The following is a 21,404-nucleotide window of genomic DNA, read 5'->3' as shown; positions in this document are numbered from 1 at the left end:
TGATTTTTTAATGAAACTTTGCAAATTTGTAGAACTTTGAAAAATATATGACACGTATTTTTTTTTATCGGCAAATGTTCTCTGAAGAGTGAAAACTACTCCTTAAAGATATGGAGTAAATTTAACATATTAGGTGAAATAAGTTGAAAATTTTAAAAAATAAAATGTGTTAGGGGGTTTTTGGAGCCGCTGAAATTAAATCTTATGTTAAAAGTATGAAATTTAAAATGGCCAACTCAATATGGCGTCCAGATACTTATTTCATATAATATGAAATAAAAAAAGTTGAAAATTTTAAAAAGTAAAATGTATTAGGAAGTTTTTGGGGTTACTGAAACTAAATCTTATGTCAAAAGTATGAAATTTAAGTTTTCTCCACGTGTCACGTGCGATTATGAAATGCGGCAGGCACACAAGCGTTTTCCCTTTTCACTGACGCATACATACACTTGTAGATAGGAAGTAGGAACGGTCTGATGTTTACGTATTACTGTTACTGAATGCTACTTTTTAAAATTTTCAACTTATTTCACCTAATATATTAAATCTATCTCTCACCTTTAAGGAGTAGATGAGGATTTTCACGTTCAGAGTGGATCTTTACCGATAAAAAAAATACGTGTCAAATCTTTTTTATATAGTTCTACAAATTTGCATATAGTTTTATTAAAATCGGTGAGTGATACCTCCGTAAATTTACTTATCAGAATTCATCATTAGAAGTTAAGAGGTGTAGAGGACGTAGATACGGCGTATAGACGGCTGAAAAGTATTTCTCAACTTAGGAAACATATAGTGTAGGTTTAATCACAAGTTTATGCCAATGGTCTTAGAATATATCAATAAAAGCAGATTTCGAGATTTTTAACCCATTTTTTTGCTCTAGATTAAAAATTTGCCCAAGATGGTCCTATTTTTATGTCGTATTCAGCGACTCAACATAAGAATAGCTGGGTTTCCACAGAGTACAGAATACTTTTTACCTTATTAGAGGAACTACATACGCGGTATATAAAATTCACACATAATGATAATTATGTGTATATACTTATTAGAGGAACTACATACGCGGTATATAAAATTCACACATAATGATAATAAGCATCGAGATCTAGCTTTGACCGAGATAGGCTTAGCTTTGTGCTTCCTTCTTTCTTGTTAATTGTTTAACAATTGTATGGTCGTATAAATATAAAATTAAGATTCTATTATTTGTTAGAATACTTTTTTTTTGGGCCTGTGTAATTTTGGACTATCAAAATAATTATGTAAACGCTTAAATATTGATTACAATGCTGTAAAAGCTTTAACATTTTCTTAATTAGCTCAAATGATCTATTGTACATAATTATTTTGATTGAATTATCTAAACAAAATTATTTTTAGTAGCATTTGTATCTAAATTTTTAGTTTAACAAAACCGTTCCTTCCGTGTAGAAAGAACGAAGCTAATTTCAAAAAATCAACTTTTCTAATATTTTTGTACTGCAGTTTGAGATTAAAATCAGCAGACATGTCTTCCCGGGGCTAGACGGGAGAATTTATGGACCCTTTGTAGCCCTAGAGAGCCATTTGTGTACACGTGCATTATGTGCGAGAGAATCTCCATAGTAATAAACTATTTTCACTTAAAAGCGTCGCATTTTTCTCGTGTCATCCATACCCCTCGGACGAAAATAATACAATTGTCACGTTGCGCTCACGTTGCATCGTAAGATGTGCAGCGGTGAAATACCGTTGATAAATCCACAATGATGCGGTCGCACGTAGCTGCGTCAGAATAAATAATACAATATCATATCATTTAGCGTTCGTCAAACATCCTGCCTACTTTCTAGTCTGTAATAGCTATGTTTGTTCATCTTGATTCTGTCTATACACAATTCTGACTAATTATATATATATGCAAGTATTTCCTTTCATACAAGTTGTCAGAATCTCACGCAATCTTTATAAGACTATCCACCTGGTTTCTTAAGATCGATGTGTCGCTAATTAAGTTTAGATGTTTCCAAATTGTAAAAAGCTCATGATTTTGATAGACCAAACCACGCAGCCCTGATAGTAGACAAAAGCAGGGGCGTCGCGTCGACTTGGGATTTCACCATATGTGGAGCTCGCGAGGGCAAACTGACAATCAAAGAAAAGGTCCCAGCAAAATGTGTATACATACTGCTGTAAGGAATTATCAGTTTTTTTTTAGAGAGAGTTGTTGCGATTTTATTTATTTTTTCCATATGTATATATTTGCAACATATTTCTTTAGAACACATTACATACATTTATTTATAATATATATATTTTTTGTTACATACATGTATATATATATACATATAAGTAATAAAAACAAACATGACAAAATTATCAAGGTGTGTATATGTATATACATATATATATATATATATACACACCTTGATAATTTTGTCACGTTTGTTTTTAATTTTTGTTTTTATTACTGTAATATTAAAACAACTGCAATAAAACATTACGACAAATAATGAGAACAAATGTGACAAAATTATCAAGGTGAGTATATATATTATATACTCATCTTGATAATTTTGTCACGTTTGTTTTTATTATTTGTCGTAATGTTTTATTGCAGTTGTTTTATTACAATTGTTTTATTACAGTTATTTTTAACACTTATTTTTTCTGCGTTGAACACGAAAATGTAGAACTCTACAGTTTGTTGCTGCTTATAAATTCATCCATTACAGCTTCTAAATTCAGATTTTGTATAATATCCGAATGAATATGCAGAACAGCCGTACTATTTAACAAAATAGGAAGCATTGTCGTACACATGTCTTTAATCTCCTTTTCATATTTAGCTTAATCAACTTTCATTTTTGATAAAATATTAAATAATAAATTATTTCATCAAGAAATAATATTTGTATTCTTCGGATTTTCAAGTGTGGAATTCCACACACGGAAAAATTTCGAGTGTGGAGTACTCCACATCAACCACACTGTAGTCGACGCCCATGGACAAAAGATATTGCGACTTATCTAACTTACACATATTTCAGGGTAATAAATAAAATAAGTATTAATTTATCAAATATAATATAATCTACTATATCATGTATATTTATAATATTATATATATTTATATGTACAATACAATATTATATATACACTTAACAGCAAAATTAAAGCATTACTTATTCTACTCCCCAAAAATAGGCAAACTTCAAAAGAGTGTAACTTCGTCAAAAATAATCATAAAAAAAATTTATAAAAAAGTATTCTAAAGTTTGAAATCTCTACTTTCGAAAATAATAATTGATATTTTTATTTGATTAATTTATTTGATTGATTACGAAGTTATGCGGACACAAATGAAAGTGCGTCAAATCTCAAAAATTTTTTACTAACGTTGAGAAGTTCCACGGAGTAAATTAAAAATCATATAAAAATTCGGTTTACAGCATTCAAAAGCGTGAATCGTTATTTTTAATTTTCCTTTTTTTTGAGTTCGATACGATTTTTTTCACCAAGTTATTCAACGTTGAAATAAAAATAGATTTTTCTTGATATTAGGTGTACAAAAAAATTCTGAGCTTTAGATTTCATACAACCGAAATAACAATTTAAATTTTATATATCTTCCCGCCCTTTTGCGGTTTTAAAGCGTTAACATTTGGCCTTCTAAAATGCCATACGGTTTGGCGTTTGATGCACATAACCTCAAAAATCAGTAGTGTTCACGATGACAATAACAAAAGAGCATATTCGATTTTCCATCCACTTCGTGTTTCATCTGAAGAAAAATGCTGCTGAAGCCACTGCAATAATTTGTGCTGCATATGGAGAGAACGCTGTAAGTCATGCTACATGTAAAAGATGGTATCAAAAGTTTCGCCAAGGAGATTTCAGTCTTAAAGATGAATCGCGTGCTGGACGTCCTGAAAAGATTGAAACGGACGAATTGCAAGCACTGCTGGATATAAACTCTGCGCAAACTGAAAAGAAGCTTGCAGAACAGCTTGGCGTTACGCAGCAAGCCATTTCCGTACGATTACATACGATTATTATATAGATTTTACAAAAAAAGCTCAGAACTTTTTTGTACACTATTAAACGATTCTAATTTTTCTGATATTAATTTTTCTTGATATTAAATAATTCTAATTTTGTTTAAAAAAACTGCAGGAAAACTTCAAGCATGAAATTTTTACTTTTCATACCAGTATTTCAAAAAAATGGTATTGCTGATATTTCGTGAAGTTATCATGGTAAATATAAGTGAAGATGCGTCAAGTCTCAACATTTTTTACGAAATTTGAGAAGTTTCATGACGCGAAATAAAAAATGTGCACAAATGCTATAAACCGAATTTTTATGCAATTTTTAATTCACGCCATGGTTCTCAAAGTTAGTAAAAAATTTTAAGATTTGACTCTTTTATTTATGTCAGCATAATTTCATAAAGAATTAATCAAATCGAAATATCAATTATCATCTTCGAAAGAAAAGATTTCAAGTTTTAGAATGCTTTTTTACAAATTTTTTTACAAATATTTTTGACAAAGTTACACTCTTTTGAAATATGTCTATTTTTGGGGGCAGGATAAGTGATGCTTTAATTTTGCTGTTGAGTGTATATTTACGTACAAAAAAAAATAAAAAAAAGACAAAACGTCGTGTGTGAAGTTGGCGTATCATTTGGAAACTCATAAAATATTGAGAGTTCTGAATGTATTTTCAATAGTTCTATAGTTCTAGATGGATATAAGTAACAGTTCTGCCCTCTAAAGTGAACAAAAAGCGAAAGTACAAATTGAGACACCAGGTTCATGCAACGTCTCACTTTGTCCTACTCAAGTTTTAACTACAGATTCTTGTAGGATTTTGGAAAACAAATAGTTCTACCTCAGTTTTAGTAAGAATTCTGGCGTTAAACAATGTTATTTTCAATTTTATTAATATTTTACTCCAAAAATTCAATTTTTAGCAATAAAGATGAGATGCTATCCAATTTTCGATAGTTCTGAGAGTTCTGTGGTAATTTTCGTGTAGTACTGAATATATCCTAACGCCTTCTGAAGAGTTCTGATGAAAATTAATTGCAAATTTGTTCAACAAATTAAAGATCCTAGAAAAGCGCTTTTCAAGGTATACATATGAAACGCTGGTCGAAATCAGAGAATTCTATGGGACCTATGGTAGTTATTATGTAGCTATGGATGTATTCTAAAACCTTCCGAAGAGTTTTGACGATAAAAATTATTTGTTAATTTTGTAAACAATTATTAAGACGCGAAAAAGGCACTTTTCAGGGTATATGTATGAGACGCTGGTCGAAATCAGAGAGTTGTATGAGACTTTTTATACTTATCCTATAGCTATGGATGTATCCTAACGCCTTCCGAAGAGTTCTGACCATGGTGGAAGGATAACATGGTGTGTGCAATTTGCGAACGTTTCTCTCTCTAATTCTTTACTCTCTCGCTTCTTTCTCTACAGACGATACTGTCAACCTGAAGACAAAAAAAATTGTCTTTGTTGCACGCACGCATTCGACTCACTCTATCGGTTTCTTTTTATCATGTACAGTAGAGTCCCTATAAAATATGGACTCTAATGTATAGTAATGTATAGTGTAACGATAGTGAATATACTGTAGCGTAGAATTATAAAATATACATATCCTGTAATAAAATTTACTCTGTATTTCAACCTAAAAAGAATGATAAGTGAGATAATTTTAAGATTAAATAAACTTTTTTATCGGATAGTATCATTAGAATCTATAAATCGGATAGTATCATTAGAATCTATAAATAACGGCTAATATGTAATAAAGAAGGATAGTAAAGGATGATATGTAATTATAAATAAAATTATACATAAATATATAATTTATAAATGAAGAATAATACGTGTAATATAAAGAACTAACATAATAAAGGATAAAGCGGGGAGCACAGACTTTTGCATAACGCATAAACCATATACATAAAGAATTTGATTGGTCCATTGACTCATGCATAAGAAAATGGACCAATGAAATTCCTTATGCACATGCTTTATGCGTTATGCAAAAGTCTGTGCTCCCCGCTTAATAAATGATATATAATTATACATAATTACAGGGAGGGGCATTTAAAACAGGTCATCTGAATAACTCGCTTGTTTTTGACAATAGAAGAAAAAGTGTCAAACAAAAGTTGCTTGGTTTCAAAGGGCACATAATGTGATATCAATAATTGTTTTTTTTGGTGGAGGCGCAAAGGATAGGCAAAGATCAAATTTTTTTTTTAAACGGAATGATATATTTTTTTATTTACATTCTGATAGAGCATCTCAAGACGAATACAATGACTTATAATTGAAGAATATAATTGAAAGTCATTCAAGGTTACGCAAGATCAATAATGGAATGTAATGGAAAATAAATTGTTTTAAGGCACTTTTCGAATAATTTTGTGTCTAATTTACTTATTTACGTACTTACCGCTACGACAAGTGTTCAAAATAATGACCCTGAACATCAACGCATTTTTTTAAACGTATCGACATAGATAACACTGCACGACGAATTTCATTCGGATCAATCGCAACGCAAGCTCTTCTTATACGCTCCTTCATGTCTTCTCTTGTTGTCGGCATTTCGCTGTACACTTGTTGTTTTAACTTTCCCCACAAATAAAAATCCATAGGTGTTAAATCTGGGGAACGTGCGGGCCATCTGTTATATCCTGACCGACCAATCCAACAATCTCCAAATTTTCTGTTTAGCAATTCAGTAATAATCCGTGCAGAATGAGCAGGACATCCATCTTGCTGGTACCACATTGATTGTCGTACGTTTAGTGGAAGATCTTCTAATAATAGTGGCAATATTTCTGTTAAAATCTGTGCATACTTGCTACTACTTAATGGTCCATCGATAAAGTGAAGACCAATTATTTTATCGTTAAGAACGAGACCCAGACGTTTATAGACCAAGGTCTCTGCTTGTCCACTTCTCTCATCCAATGTGGGTTTTCTACCGACCAATAGTGCATGTTGCGAAGATTTACTTGTCCATTGTTTGTAAATATAGTTTTGTCAGTAAATAAGATTTTAGTGGCAAACATATCATCTTCTTGTAGTCTTTGTAGTGCCCATTCACAGAATTGTACACGATTTTGAAAATCATTGCCATGTAACTCTTGATGAAGTGAGATATGGAAGGGATGAAATTTGTTGGAATGTAGTATTCGCAGAACACTTCGTCGACTAATACTACTTTCACGTTCAAGTTGTCTTGTACTGATATGTGGATTTAGGGCTACAGCGGCTAAAATGTTCGTCGAATTTCCGTCGTCAGTTGCTTTCTTGATTCGTTTGCGTTTTTTATTATCCACACTTCCTGTTTTTTGAAAAGTTTGTACTATGTTTGAAAAAACAGAGAATGAGGGATGGACACAATCGGAAAATCTTTCAGTATACAAACGTACTGCTTCTCTCATAATTTGGCGACATTTACCATAAACGAAAATCATGTCGACTTTTTCCGCTTTCGTATAACGCATTTTGCAAGACACGCACTTTGATCGATAGATGAATTCAAACTGATGAAGTAAATATGAATAATGCTACGTGCGATTCAATTTAAACGGTATGTAAATATTTACATACGCTTGAACGATTAGCGGTATACCGATAAACAAGAAGAGAAGACACGAAATTATTCGTCGATGTTCAGGGTCATCATTTTAAACACTTGTCGTAGCGGTAAGTACGTAAATAAGTAAATTAGACACGAAATTATTCGAAGAGTGCCTTAAAACAATTTATTTTCCATTACATTCCATTATTGACCTTGCGTAACCTTGAATGACCTTCAATTATAGGTCATTGTATTCGTCTTGAGATGCTCTATCAGAATGTAAATAAAAAAATATATCATTCCATTAAAAAAAAATAATTTGACCTTTGCCTATCCTTTGCGCCTTTACCAAAAAAACAATTATTGACATCACATTATGTGCTCTTTGAAACCAAGCAACTTTTGTTTGACACTTTTTCTTCTATTGTCAAAAACAAGCGAGTTATTCAGGTGACCTATTTTAAATGCTCCTCCCTGTATATGTGAGTAATTCTTTTAAATTTATCCAAACTTATCTTTTTCTAAAAGAAATAATACAAAAATTATCCATGTAAATATTTTTAATGTTTTTTTTATTAGTGTTAATATTTATCACATAAAGTATACTGAATAAGAAAAGAATTAATGTATAATTATATAAAAGGAAGAATGAATATATGAATATGTATTTTGTATACAATATATATGTTTATATATGTTTCTTTATATTTATAATATATATGTTTTTATATGTTTCTTTATATTTATATTTGTTTTGAGATATGTCCATACATATAATAATAAATATACGAAAAGAACGTACTTATGCGTTCTCACATTCAGTCACATTGCTCAACGGTTAAAACCAATTCTTAAAGCAAAGAAAAGGACAAATGCATATAGATGCGACAAGGATGCATTCCATTCAGTTTTAGCTACCTCATTTATTTCTTCACAGTTGGCAAGTCTATCTGCCGAACTGTATCCGACGCGAAAGTACGCGTGGTTTCCGAGTTTTGCACACACTATTGGCGAATTCGATTGGATGCACCAGTGCAGTGTGATTGCACCAGTTCATCTTTTTTCCTTTTCCCTTCTCCTGGAAAGAAAAGGAAGAAAGATGAACTCAGGTGCACTCAGTGCGCACTAGTGCATCCAATCGAATTCGCCATATGTTATCCTTCCACTATGGTTCTGATGATAAAAATTATTTGTTAATTTTATAAACATAATTATAAATAAAATGAAAACATTCAAGGACCCTTAATATAAAAATAATCGATACAAATCAACAAGGGCGATGTAAGAGTCAAATAATAAAAATTCATTTAAAAATAATATTGTAATGTTAAAGTTTGAAAAGTAATAAAATACAAATATAAAACTAAAAAATATATAATTATAAAAATTACTTAAAATTAATTACAATGAGGAACGTAAGCGCTACCAGTTTCGGTTCTAGGTTTGAGCCCTCCTCAGACGTTAAACAACAGTGGACAAAATCGTAGAAATTTGGTCTTATAATCTTTATTCTACTCCTGTGAGTCTCCATCAGAAAATTGACATTATAGATATACATGATTTGAAAGTCAATGTATAACCATATCTCTAAAAGATGGTAAAAAAACTTTCTTTATAGGTGTTAAACAAATTATGTCAAAATTTCTATAAGAAAACTCACCAGGAAAATCCAACGGTAATAATGTTAATTCAGTGTGTCGGCATTGTTAATACATCAATCAGATAAAATACAATAAATAATAATTAAAAAAGTTTGTACATTGTAAAAATATATATGTATATTGTGTGAGTCGACTAATAACGTTAAATAACAGATGCAGACTGAGCAAGACCAATTATCAATATTAGAAAGTCAAACTTTATTTACAATGGGTACACAAGCCTTATGAAGACCTTCGGTATCTGTTTGTAAATTAAGACTATTTTTCTGTTTTTTAATATGAAGCATTTCAGATATTATGCGTTTTCTATAACAAGGCTCTTTATCTAAAATTTTTATGTTGTCCCATTGAAAATCATGATCATAATTAAGTCTATGCTCAGTTATAACAGAACGGGTAGAAGTATTATGTCTAATGTGATTACGATGTTCTGTGATTCTAGTTTTCAATTGTCTGCTCGTCTGTCCGATATACGAAGTATCATAATCTTTACACTGGATTTTATATACCACATTGTTTCTAGAAGTATGTGGACGTGCATCTTTTTGAACTTTGATATATTTTCGCATTTTGTTTGGACTAAAACGACACCCTGATGTCATTATCATTAAAACGTTTAAATTTTTTTGTTTGTGAAGAAATGAATGGTACAGTCAGCCAAGAAGTCGTTTTTTTATTCTCATCCTCACTGTTATTTTTATTTTTGTTTTTGTTCAGGTGTTTTAATCGTTGGTTGATTGTGTCAAAAATAAAAGATAAAGGATAGTCATTGTTTAATATAATGTTAATGATAAAATTTAGATATTCTTTGTACGAAAATTCAAGTTAGAAAGTAAAAAAGCTCTATCAACCAACGAATAAATTGTGCCTTTCTTTTGAGAAACAGGGTGATTTGAAAAAAAGTTAAGAAATCTCCCTGAAAACGTAGGCTTACGGTACCAGTCAAATGTAAAATGATTATCAATTATTGAGATTGAAGTGTCTAAAAATTCTAATTTTTTATAAATAATTATAAATATTTTTATAAACAATTATAAATACCATAAACCTCATAGAACTCTTTGATTTCGACCAGTGTCTCATACATGTACCCTGAAAAGCGCTTCCCTCTGGTGTTAAACATTGTTTAAAAAATTTGCAAATAATTTTTATCGTCAGATCTCTTCGGAAGGCGTTAGAATACATCCATAGCTACATGATAAGTACCATAAATCTCATAGAACTCTCTGATTTCGACCAGCATCTTATACATATATCCTAAAAAGTGTCTTTTTCGTGTGTCTTAATAATTATTTACAAAATTAATAAATAATTTTTATCGTCAGAACTCTTCGGAAGGCGTTAGAATACATCCATAGCGACATGATAAGTACCATAAATCCCATAGAACTCTCTGAGTTCGGCTAACGTCTCATACGTGTACCTTGAAAAGCGCTTTTCTAGAGTCTTTAATTTGTTGAACAAATTTGTAATTAATTTTTATCAGAACTCTTCGGTTGGCGTTTGGATACATTCAGTACTACACAAAAATTACCATAGAACTCTCAGAAGTGTAGAAAACTGGACAGCTTCTCTATTGCTGACATCTTTATTGTTGAAAATTGAATTTTTGGGGTAAGATATTATTAAAAATTGGAAATAACATTGTTATTATCAGAACTTTTTCTGAAATTCATGTAGAACTATTTGTTTTTCAAAATCCTACAAAAATCTGTGGTCGAAACATTCGTAGGACAAAGTGAGACGCTGCGTGAACCTGGCGTTTCAGTTTTTACTTTCGCTTTTTTTCCACTTTAGAAGGTAGAACTATTACTTTTATCCATATAGAACTATAGAACTTTTGAAAATACATTTAAAATTCTTAATATTTTATGAAGTTTCACCAAATGATACGCCAGCTTCACTCACATCAAATCGTCGGACAGTAATAAAATTTAAAATTCACGAAACGAAGCAGAGCTAACGATAAAAGATATTTTGATTTTATTAATAACAAATATATAATATTATTAATTCGTCATATATCTCAATTTATTTAAAGGTTACATCTGATTGCTTGAATCTAAAAATGAAAACCTCGACAGATGCTTGCGATTAGCATCTTATGTTCCGTGATGAATGATGTAGTCAAATAAATCACCTAGGAAAGCAAAATCAATCTTGGGCAGTGTTGGGCACAATTAAATTGTTTTGACAATTAATAATTAACAATTAAAATTACATTTTTAATTGCAATTGACAATTAAATAAGTTAAGGGGGTCATCCCGTGTGACGACTATTTTTTAAGGTTTTTTTGCATTTTTTTGCGGCGAAATCAAAAAATACAGAGCTTCCAAATTTTTACTATATATTTATTACATCTTAAATTATATGTGTAAATTTTTTTATTTAAAAATATGGCGTCGATGGCGAGTTACATCACTGGAATGGCACCCATATAAAAAAAAGCAGACAAACGGTGCCCACGATTCCGGCAGACTGGTTTATCTGAAATCAAAAAATCAAATTGCATTTAATCTATAGGTGAATGGCTATCGTGGGAACTAGAATTTTTTGAAAATATTAAAAATTCAATTTTTCGCATGCTTTTAAAAATTATAACTCAAAATAGTATGATTTTTTGCGACTATTTTTTTATGCGGACAGAAAACGGTTCAATATTTTTAAAAAATTCTAGTTCTCACGATTGCCAAACATGTGCTGAATCTACCATTAAAATTTTATTTAAATCCATTGAATCGTTTTCGAAAAATCATGGGCACCAGTTAAAAAAATCCAGTTTTGAGAAAAAACGCGTTTGTAAGTTCACGTGTGAATTACACCATGAAATTTTTGCTTACCACTAATTTGCTATTCCTGGTGAGTATCCCTTCCTCTTCTCCTTGCAAATTTCGTAAGGCCGACTGCTCCTCCCTGGCTGAAATTCTAGCCTCTCTTGCTGCGTCGCTCATGCGCTGCTCGGAACGGCTAATCCGGGCTTCGTCGCGGCGCTCTACATAAGCGTGCGCTGATGGTCCAATTGAACAGCCCATCGTATGCATTATCTTAATAATGCCTTGGAAGCCTTTATTAAAGATGACGACGGCCAAAAAAGTTGCAATCTGAACTATCTGAGCGCCTGAATGTAGATGTTTCGGAGCGAACGTCCAAATGAGTGAATTTAACGACTCATTATTATTCTGCGTCTCTGCTCCTAAACATCGGGTCAAAAGATCGTGCTTGGATAAATCTTCATAGATAGATTTAACTACTGCTTGTACTTCCTTGGATAATGGGGTCTTCTCGTGGTGGAATTGGTCGAGCGTGCTCTTAGCTTCAGCCTGCCGCCATTTACACCAGCTGCCTTCGCCTGCTAGGCAGTTCTGGTGTTGAGGATTTGTGGTAGAATGTGGCCCAAACTTCTTTCTTCATTTCTTCTAATGAATCGGGATGGCGACGAATGGCTAAGCCATAAAATTTTGTCATTTCAATAATTTGCTTGTCCGTTAGCTTGCCCTGACCTTTGTCACCAATACCTTTATTATTCTTTTTAGCATTTCGGAGTCGTGTTCCCATCCGTTTCTCAACATGCCCAACACACTCTTTTTTAATAACAGGAGAGTCATTACCATAAGGGTCAGCTTTTAAAATGCCATTGAATGTCTTGCTGTCACCGTCGCCGACATATGTCAAATATTTCACGCCGTGTTTTTCGATCGAGCGTAAAAACATTGCGACAATGGCATCAATTTCCATTTTACCGGAACTTCCTGTGTGATTTATCGAACACTCAGATTCATGATCTGCATATCATGCCTCGTATTTCTTTGGTTCAGTATTTTTTAACTTTTTCCACAGATTACAAGCACAAAAACTACTCATAACCATCGCATCTATCACTTTCCCAGAATACTTTCCAATTAACGTCGATACTCCAAATAGAGATGAAAAGCCGCGTTTTTTCCAAGTTCCATCTTCGGAAACTGTTAATTCAATTTGTGGCTTCCCAGCTTCTTCATTCATATTTTTTTCTTGTGTGGCAGCAAAGGATAGAACGGACTCATACACTGCAGATGCGGCTGTGTGAATATTTTCCAAAAGTGCGGTATATGTCGAGTTTCCTATACCTTGACAAATGTCCAATAAACTGCAGAAAAGATTCGCTCCTTCGTGGCCAACACCTAACAACCGCATCGCAAAAACGAAGCGCCCATTAATTTCAAAAGCATTTTGAATCATTGGGCCCGAGTTTATCGTTTTATCTGTACTGCACTTACACGACATAAGAATTTTAAAACCCAAGCCTCGTAAAATCGTCTGACTAAAGGTCACGTCACTTTTACACTCTTTGCATATAACATTTACTGAAATTGTCGAAAACACAGATGCAAATTCTAAGATACAGTACGCAAAGTTTGAAGCAACAGGCACTTCCAGGTTCATGCTTCCAAGCAGTTTCTTCGCTGATGCCGATGTATAATCCAGATCATTTTCCAACGAATGGTTTCCAATTAACGTCGTTAATGGTTTCCTTGAAATTTTCTCTTCTTTCTTCGCTCAGCATGAGCGCGAGTTTCTCTTGTTCCTTTCCTGTCACTCATCGCAAACTTGAAGCTCTTGCACGATACAATATTACTGCTTACGACGACTCAAGAGCTGTTACGCCGCTGACTGCGAAGCCAAAACTAAGCAACAGTTACATTCAATTTGAGTTTCAGGACAGCAGCACACCTCTAAATATGTGTGCGTATACGTGCGTGTGAATAGAATCGGCTTCAGGTAAGAATCCGAAGGTATACAATAGCTCCTGTTCCCCGCCCCGCCGAGCGCTCAGCTGCGTGCTTAAACACCTTACCTTCTCACTGCTGTAACTTTTCAATGACTTCGAATTTCGGAAAATTACTTTGCTAGTATATTCTATGCATGCTCTAGATTAAATTTATGCAAAAAAAAAAGATTTTTTGAAGCCGTCACACGGGATGACCCCCTTAATTGCAATTCGGTCTTCAAGTCGATTTTAATAACATTATCAATCAATAGAGCACATATAAATTTGTTAATTTTTTTTTTATTTTTGCATAATACCCTATATTTATAAAGTTATAACAATTTCAAATCGCAATCGGACGACTGATTATTTAAACGCGACGGAATTGCCCGAACTCGAAATGACGTCACGATGTTGCTACCGAATGCTGCCGAAAGCGCGTAATACGTATTGTACGAATACGTTCGGTTGATATTTAATGTGGACCGTACATATCATAACAAGATATAAACATGAGCAATTGACTGGATTAAAAAGTTATCGATGCTGTTTTGTACCTTTGTGTAAAATTGCAAAAACAGCACGAAAAATCTAGTAAAGTATTTGTGACAGTCCCACGTGAAGAAGGTTATGGTTTCGAGTGGTAGGACGTCCGAATAAACCAACAAAATTAAATTATTTTTGTTGCGAGAATCATTTTGTTATAAGTATTCAATAGTGAATAATATTATTATCTACATTCTTCTAATGGGCGCATAAATAACTTACATTGCGGCTTTTGCATTTCTAACCTCAACAGAGTTGAACTTGTCACTTTATTTTATAAATTCAGTCACCATAAATATGTCAACCTTAAGCAAATTTGTTGAATCAGCTTTAATAAAACCTGATTCTAGAATATTTGCCATATTTGACACGATATTTTTTCGATAATTCGACGGAACACTTTGCAAAACTGTCATGTAGCCGGAGGCGCGAAGACAAGAAGTAACATCGTGACGTCACACCAATAGCGTCGCGTTTTCATCCGTTTGAATTTTCATGAACATTTGACCTTTATTATTAAACAAATATGAACAAATTTAACGATTTTATTTTTATGAATCATTTTCATAATGCTTACATTTTGATAAATTAACTAAATTTATAAATTTAAAAATTTATTTGAAGACCGAATTGTGGGTTTGTATAATTACAATTAATTGATTGTTAATTGTCCTCTTACAATTAACAATTAATTAATTGTAATCATGGTAAATATCAAGTTTAGGGGAGCCCCCGCCAATGACCTTGACCTTGACATATGTTATCAAGGTCACGATCCTGAGTAACTTTGCCTTAATAACTAGCCGTCGCTCGCCCTCCGTTAAAAAGATATTAACCAAAAAAGTTTCAAAAATAACGTCTCATTTCTGCTGTATACAATACAGTATTAAATACTATTCTACATAGGTTTTGACCTTCCACGCGAAGCGACTTTCACCCCCCCCCCCTCCCCCATCTCTTGCAAAGGGGCGTACGACTTCCATGATTGTACTGTTGCTATGATAGTACTGTCGGGGCAGACCTCTGTGACGGTGTGGGCCGTCGGCCACCCCCTTGCACCCGCCCGTGTGTGTGTGTGTGTGTGTGTGTGTGTGTGTGTGTGTGTGTGTGTGTGTGCGCGTGCGTGCGCGTGCGCGTGCGCGCGCGCGCAAAATATCAAGTAATAGACTCATAATCGTTATATAACGAATGGAAAACACACACACACACACACACACACGGGCGGGTGCAAGGGGGTGGCCAAAGGCCACCCCCCCTCCCCCGCACCCACACCGTCGTCAGAGATGTGCCTTGACAGTACAATCGTAGAAGTCGTATGCCCCTGTGCAGGGGTGTGGGGAAAGTTACTTCGCTTGGAAAGTTCAACGTTTCTGAACAGGGAAAGGTGTAGAATAGTACTTTATATCATACATGCATAGCGTACGTTAAAACTATGCACGCATACATTGTACAATGTAAAGCGACGTAGAAATTGTAAGTTCTTTCACAGAGGAAAAAGTGGAGTCTTGTTCCACATGTACCCCTATTATTTAAATTATGAGTTAACACAATATGACACGGAAGTTGCAAGTTCCTTCGCACAGAAAGAGGTGGGATGAGAGTCGCTTCGCGTGGATGCAGTAGGTTCCGCCTCCCTGCGGGGGGCTCCACTACTGTTAAAAATAACCTAACCCAACCTATTCAGTGGTGTGAGGTAGCTCTTGCTTCGCGTAGAAAGTCGAAACCCACGTGCAATATGTATAATTATAAGAAATGATACGTTATTTTTCAAACATATTTTGTTAATAACTTTTTAACGAAGGGCGAGCGACGGCTAAAACCTGTTGGAGGTTACTCAGGGTCATGACCTTGACAACATATGTCAAGGTCAAGGTCATTGGCGGGGGCTCCCCTAAACTTGATATTTACCGTAATCATTATTTAATTGTGGGTACAATTAACAATTGATTTTTATAGTATGTATTGCAAATTGTTCTGTTAATATTCTGAATATTGAAAATCTATGTATAGTGCACGTAACGTAAACTATAGATTTGGAACATAGCTCAAGTACGCTGACTTCATTCGGTATTTCATCTGATAATGAGAAAAAAGAGGTATTGTATGAATCATTGTTACTTTTTTCTAAATTATGTAAACATATTTTCAAATTAATAATTATATTAATAAAATAAAAATTAATACGTTTATAAATACTGCTAGAGCAATTGACAAGTACTGACAAGTAGATATAAAATAATATTCTAAAATTAGACTTTTGCATGCATAATATTTTAGTAGTTATGCACCCCCAAAAATGGACTTTAGTGGCTCGGGATAAGAGATTTTTGTTATCTTTTATAAATTTTTTTTTTCCAAACTAATAATAAAGAGAGAAAGGGTTTACGAGCAAACAAATTCGTTAAAACATTTAATTTTATTCTAATATATTGCGAAGAATATTACGTTATTTTTCGGTGTTTCGTCCCGGCTTCCACTACTGGACTCATCAGTAAGGCATTGTAGCGGAAGCCTACCTTAGACACTTGTGTAAGTTATTAAATCGAGATTCTATATAAAGAGATATACGCGTATCTCAGCACTTGCGAGAATTTGCGAATATTGATAGACCTCTGATGGCGGGTCGACGTAGTAATATTCTTCGCAATATTTACCCAAAGTAAGAACAATGTCCTATTAATAACTAATATACGTAATCCCCCCAAATTTGCGCGCCGAACATTCGTCGGTCTTGAAACGCAATTCCTATATCCCCCTCAAATTGCGCGCCGTACAATCGTCGGTCTTGAAACGCAATTTTAATAATCTGAAAATACTAAATCTGGAAAAATTGTGATAAGAACGCATATTTTCACTTGCGTAAATTAAAACATTGCTCGTAAACCCTTTCTCTCTTTATTATTAGTTTGAAAAAAAAACTTAACGTGCCTTCTCACTACATGTTTTATAAATTTTGTGAACATGACTGGAGATACTACCGCGTCTCCTGATCACTTACTTTTTAGAGTACAGATATATAAAAACATATTTTAAAAAATATTGAAAAAATAATTTAAAAATATTATATACCGAAAGAGAATGAGATACGGCGAAAAACAGGGTGGGGGAAGGGTGAAGGGGTCGAAGTTGGTGGAGATGTGAGAGATACACATTTGTAGTATTATTTAAATTCTTTAAATTATGAACTGATTGTAAATGTTAATTGTACAATGTTAATTGTGTTTTAGTTGCAATTGAAATAATAATTGCAACTAAGTTAGTTGCAATTAATGTTAGTTGCAATTAACTTTAATTGTAAAATGCGATTGATCGTTTAATTGTGACCTGCAATTAATCAATTAATTGCAATTGAAACACTACAATTAAATATTCAATCAATTGATTAATTGATTGAAGATTCAATTGATTGATGCCTAACACTGATCTCGGGGTACAATACCGTTTGCCTGTTTTATTATCTGACGATGTACGTTTATTTTAATCCATCTTAACCGCATATTATATTTCGTACAGTGCGCGACATAAACTCATAAATTCAATCGCTCTAAATTCAGCAATATCGACGAAAATTGCGCAAAAATCATTTCTCATTGATTATATCTCTTATATTGCTTACTTTGTGTAGGCGTTGACAATTTTTTGACACATAAACCAAAAAGATATTTTTAAATTACACAATTTTCTATAATTTTGTTATATAATTTACGTTGCTTTATAATATTATAATAATATTTGTAATAAAATGTTCTGACGTGTATTGTTTCATTCAAACTTTTAGTCTCTACCAATGTAGATTTTAGTAATGATTCTAGTTTTAATAATTAGAAAAAGATAACAAGTTCAACAAAAGGTAACATTAATCTACATTGATGAAGATGAACGCGAATGCCGATTGATAAAAATATCCATCGATATTTATAGATCAATTCTAAACAGAATTGTAAGGCTCGTAACTTGTTCTCATATAGATTTGTAAGAAAAACTGACTGGAGTTATAATTCTATGCGTACGTAAGATATAGGATCATTCGTAAATATTTGTACGATTTCTAAATCTTATGGCTAGCAAGAAGTTGCTGTAAAGGTATTGCATAAAGTTATAAACATTCCAGTCATAAATTCTTACAAGTCTTATGAAAACAGAAATTATGAGCTTTACGATTTTGCTTAGAATTGATTTATTAGTTTCCTGCAATATTAAACCATTATCATTATGCAATTTTTTATATTCGAAAATTGTTAATTACGATATAATGGTCCAGGATTGGCCTATTTTTATATGTAGACGTTTTACATTGTCGCTTATAGCATTCGTAATTATCTTCACCGTAGTGGAAGTATAAAAAGGAGGATGCGTCAGCGATTCGTTTATATAATTAGACATTTTCCTTGCCGCGGCCTCATTAAAATCAGTGTAACTAAACGTGTGCGTGCACCCAGGTTGATCGATCATGACCTCTATTAAGCCAACAGGACCAAAAATCAATCCGGACTAGAGACCCTATACCAGAGTCTAGACACGAGAAGGACAATTTTTGATTGGTCCGTCGTTTGTGGCAACTCCCGCTCCAATTCAAACGTCGATAATCTTATAGATTCATATAGGATAGAAATGTATACATAAACTTTTAGAACATTTTTATTTTTTTAACGAATATTAACTAACTTCACAAAAAAGTGAATTGTTTGTCGGTACCCAATCTTCTCGGTTAACATTTTTTACCCATATAACTCGTCGTTCAGGATTTTTAGGAAATCTTTTCATTGTATATCCTTTGATAGCTGAATTATTACAATACAGAGCAGCGCAGCCAGTCATTTTTACTATAAATATTTATTTAATGTTATTATTTTTAATATTTAACATTTTTTACGCCGTTAACTTAAATGAAAGAGAATATACGAAGGAACGGCGGGGATACAAAATCTGAAACTTTACATTTTGGTGGTACAAATTATACCCTTGTCGATTGTAGAAGTATCGATTGATTCTACTCATCGCAAAAGGCACTTTACTCTTGACTGTAATATGTAGAATTAAGTTTTATCGGGGGTTGTTTTTCGAGGAATGGATGAATATATTAACTTTTTCTTGCTGGTACAAATTAGTACAAATTCAGTTCTTTTCATTTGTACCGTTGTTTCTTCTTTTTTCCTTTTTTTTTTATGTCCTGCTGGCTTAATATTAAGCTAGCAGCGCCACGTTTTTTTTTTCAAAACGGCACATGGTACAACATTTTTATTGGTGGTACAAATTAGTACAAAATGAGTACTAAAAATGAAATTGGTCCGGATTGATTCTGCTCATTTGGTCCCGCTGGTTTAATAGAAGTTCGATCATGGCAAGTAAATTTCCAAGTAAATTGCGTCCAGAAGCAACTCCGGAATAAATTTTTCGCCTGACTATGAAATTTTTTAAGTACTTAAGTGCACTTCATCGCACAAGTACGAGAAGCCTACAACCTCTGCAACAAAAGAAACAGCTAATCGGGATTATATCTCAATGAAACTCTTAAGCATCTCTCGTTTCACATAAAGCTCCAAAATGAATTAATCATGTCGATTGCATATCGGCCAACCAACATCCGTTTCATCTCACATTTATCGAGAGCGATTCAATCTTTAATTAAGAACAGAATGAACATTTCAGTTACTCAATATCTATGAAATTAATATAGGAATAATTTGAGTTAAATTTACACAGAAAATCTCGCAAAAAGGATTTAAATATGCGAAAAATCAGTTTAATGTTTCGGAGTAATATTATTATCTTTCTCGGAATAGTAATCACTATGATTGGCAAATAGCATTAAAGCTGAAATAACGGTTTTTATAAAATATATAATCACAGATAAAATCCGTATGCTGCGCAAATTAAATTTATTCAAGTAGAGCATTGAGGTTCACGGAATTGTGTCGTTTATACATTTTACTGAAACAATAATTTGCTCATCTTCATATAAAATCTCGATTAGCTCAAGATACCATTAGAAAATTTGAAGCTAGAGATGCGAGAATAATGTGAGTATTATTAACGTGTGAAATGGAATATCGCGAAGAGAACTCGATAAGGAGGTTAAAACGTCTGCAGGGAAACTACAATTTCGCCCCGAGTTTGTTAGGAAAACTGTGTATTTTATTGGACGATGACAACTGCATTTTTTTCTCAGAGACGTGATGCAAATAATCTGAACTAAGTTCATGGCCATCCTGGAGCGTTCGTCCGCATAATTTTCGACACAAATTCCATTTCTTGCCGCGAAACTTTTCCGCTGATGTCTTCGCCTGGTACTTCAACATTAAACAACCGCTCGGTGCTTTACCGCCAACAGATTTGGCGAAGTAATGGTCGCCTACAATTTTATGTATACATATTTTACAATGCTCGTTAGAATATGTTGAGCGTAAATCTGTATGGTATATTATTATTATTATTATTATTATTATTATTATTATTATTATTATTATTATTATTATTATTATTAACTTTATCATACTCAATAAATATTGCATTGTTTTAGTATAAAATGACGAAATATTGAGTAGTGGAGACTGAAATTAAGTTAAAAATTTGACGCTAAAACAGTGTGTAGGTACGGCGACTATTATCCTTTATTTTAGCTATCCTTTAGATTTGGTTACTTTTTCAAAACTTAGAGTAAACCCAGTATATACGCCGCACCTATCGAAAACTTAATTTATCAATTATTATTTACTATTTAAAGCAAATTAATTATACAAATAAAAACTTTTTATCATCTACTACTGTAAAAAAAATATTAGAAATCCAAAATAATTTATTTTCCATATTAAAAAATAACTTTTTCAAACCCCTGCATTTTTA

The sequence above is a fragment of the Cyphomyrmex costatus genome, unplaced genomic scaffold (assembly GCF_001594065.2).
Source record: "Cyphomyrmex costatus isolate MS0001 unplaced genomic scaffold, Ccosl1.0 scaffold1270, whole genome shotgun sequence".
NCBI lineage: Eukaryota > Metazoa > Arthropoda > Insecta > Hymenoptera > Formicidae > Cyphomyrmex > Cyphomyrmex costatus.
The sequence above is the reverse complement of the archived record's forward strand: the minus strand, read 5'-3'. Positions refer to the sequence as shown.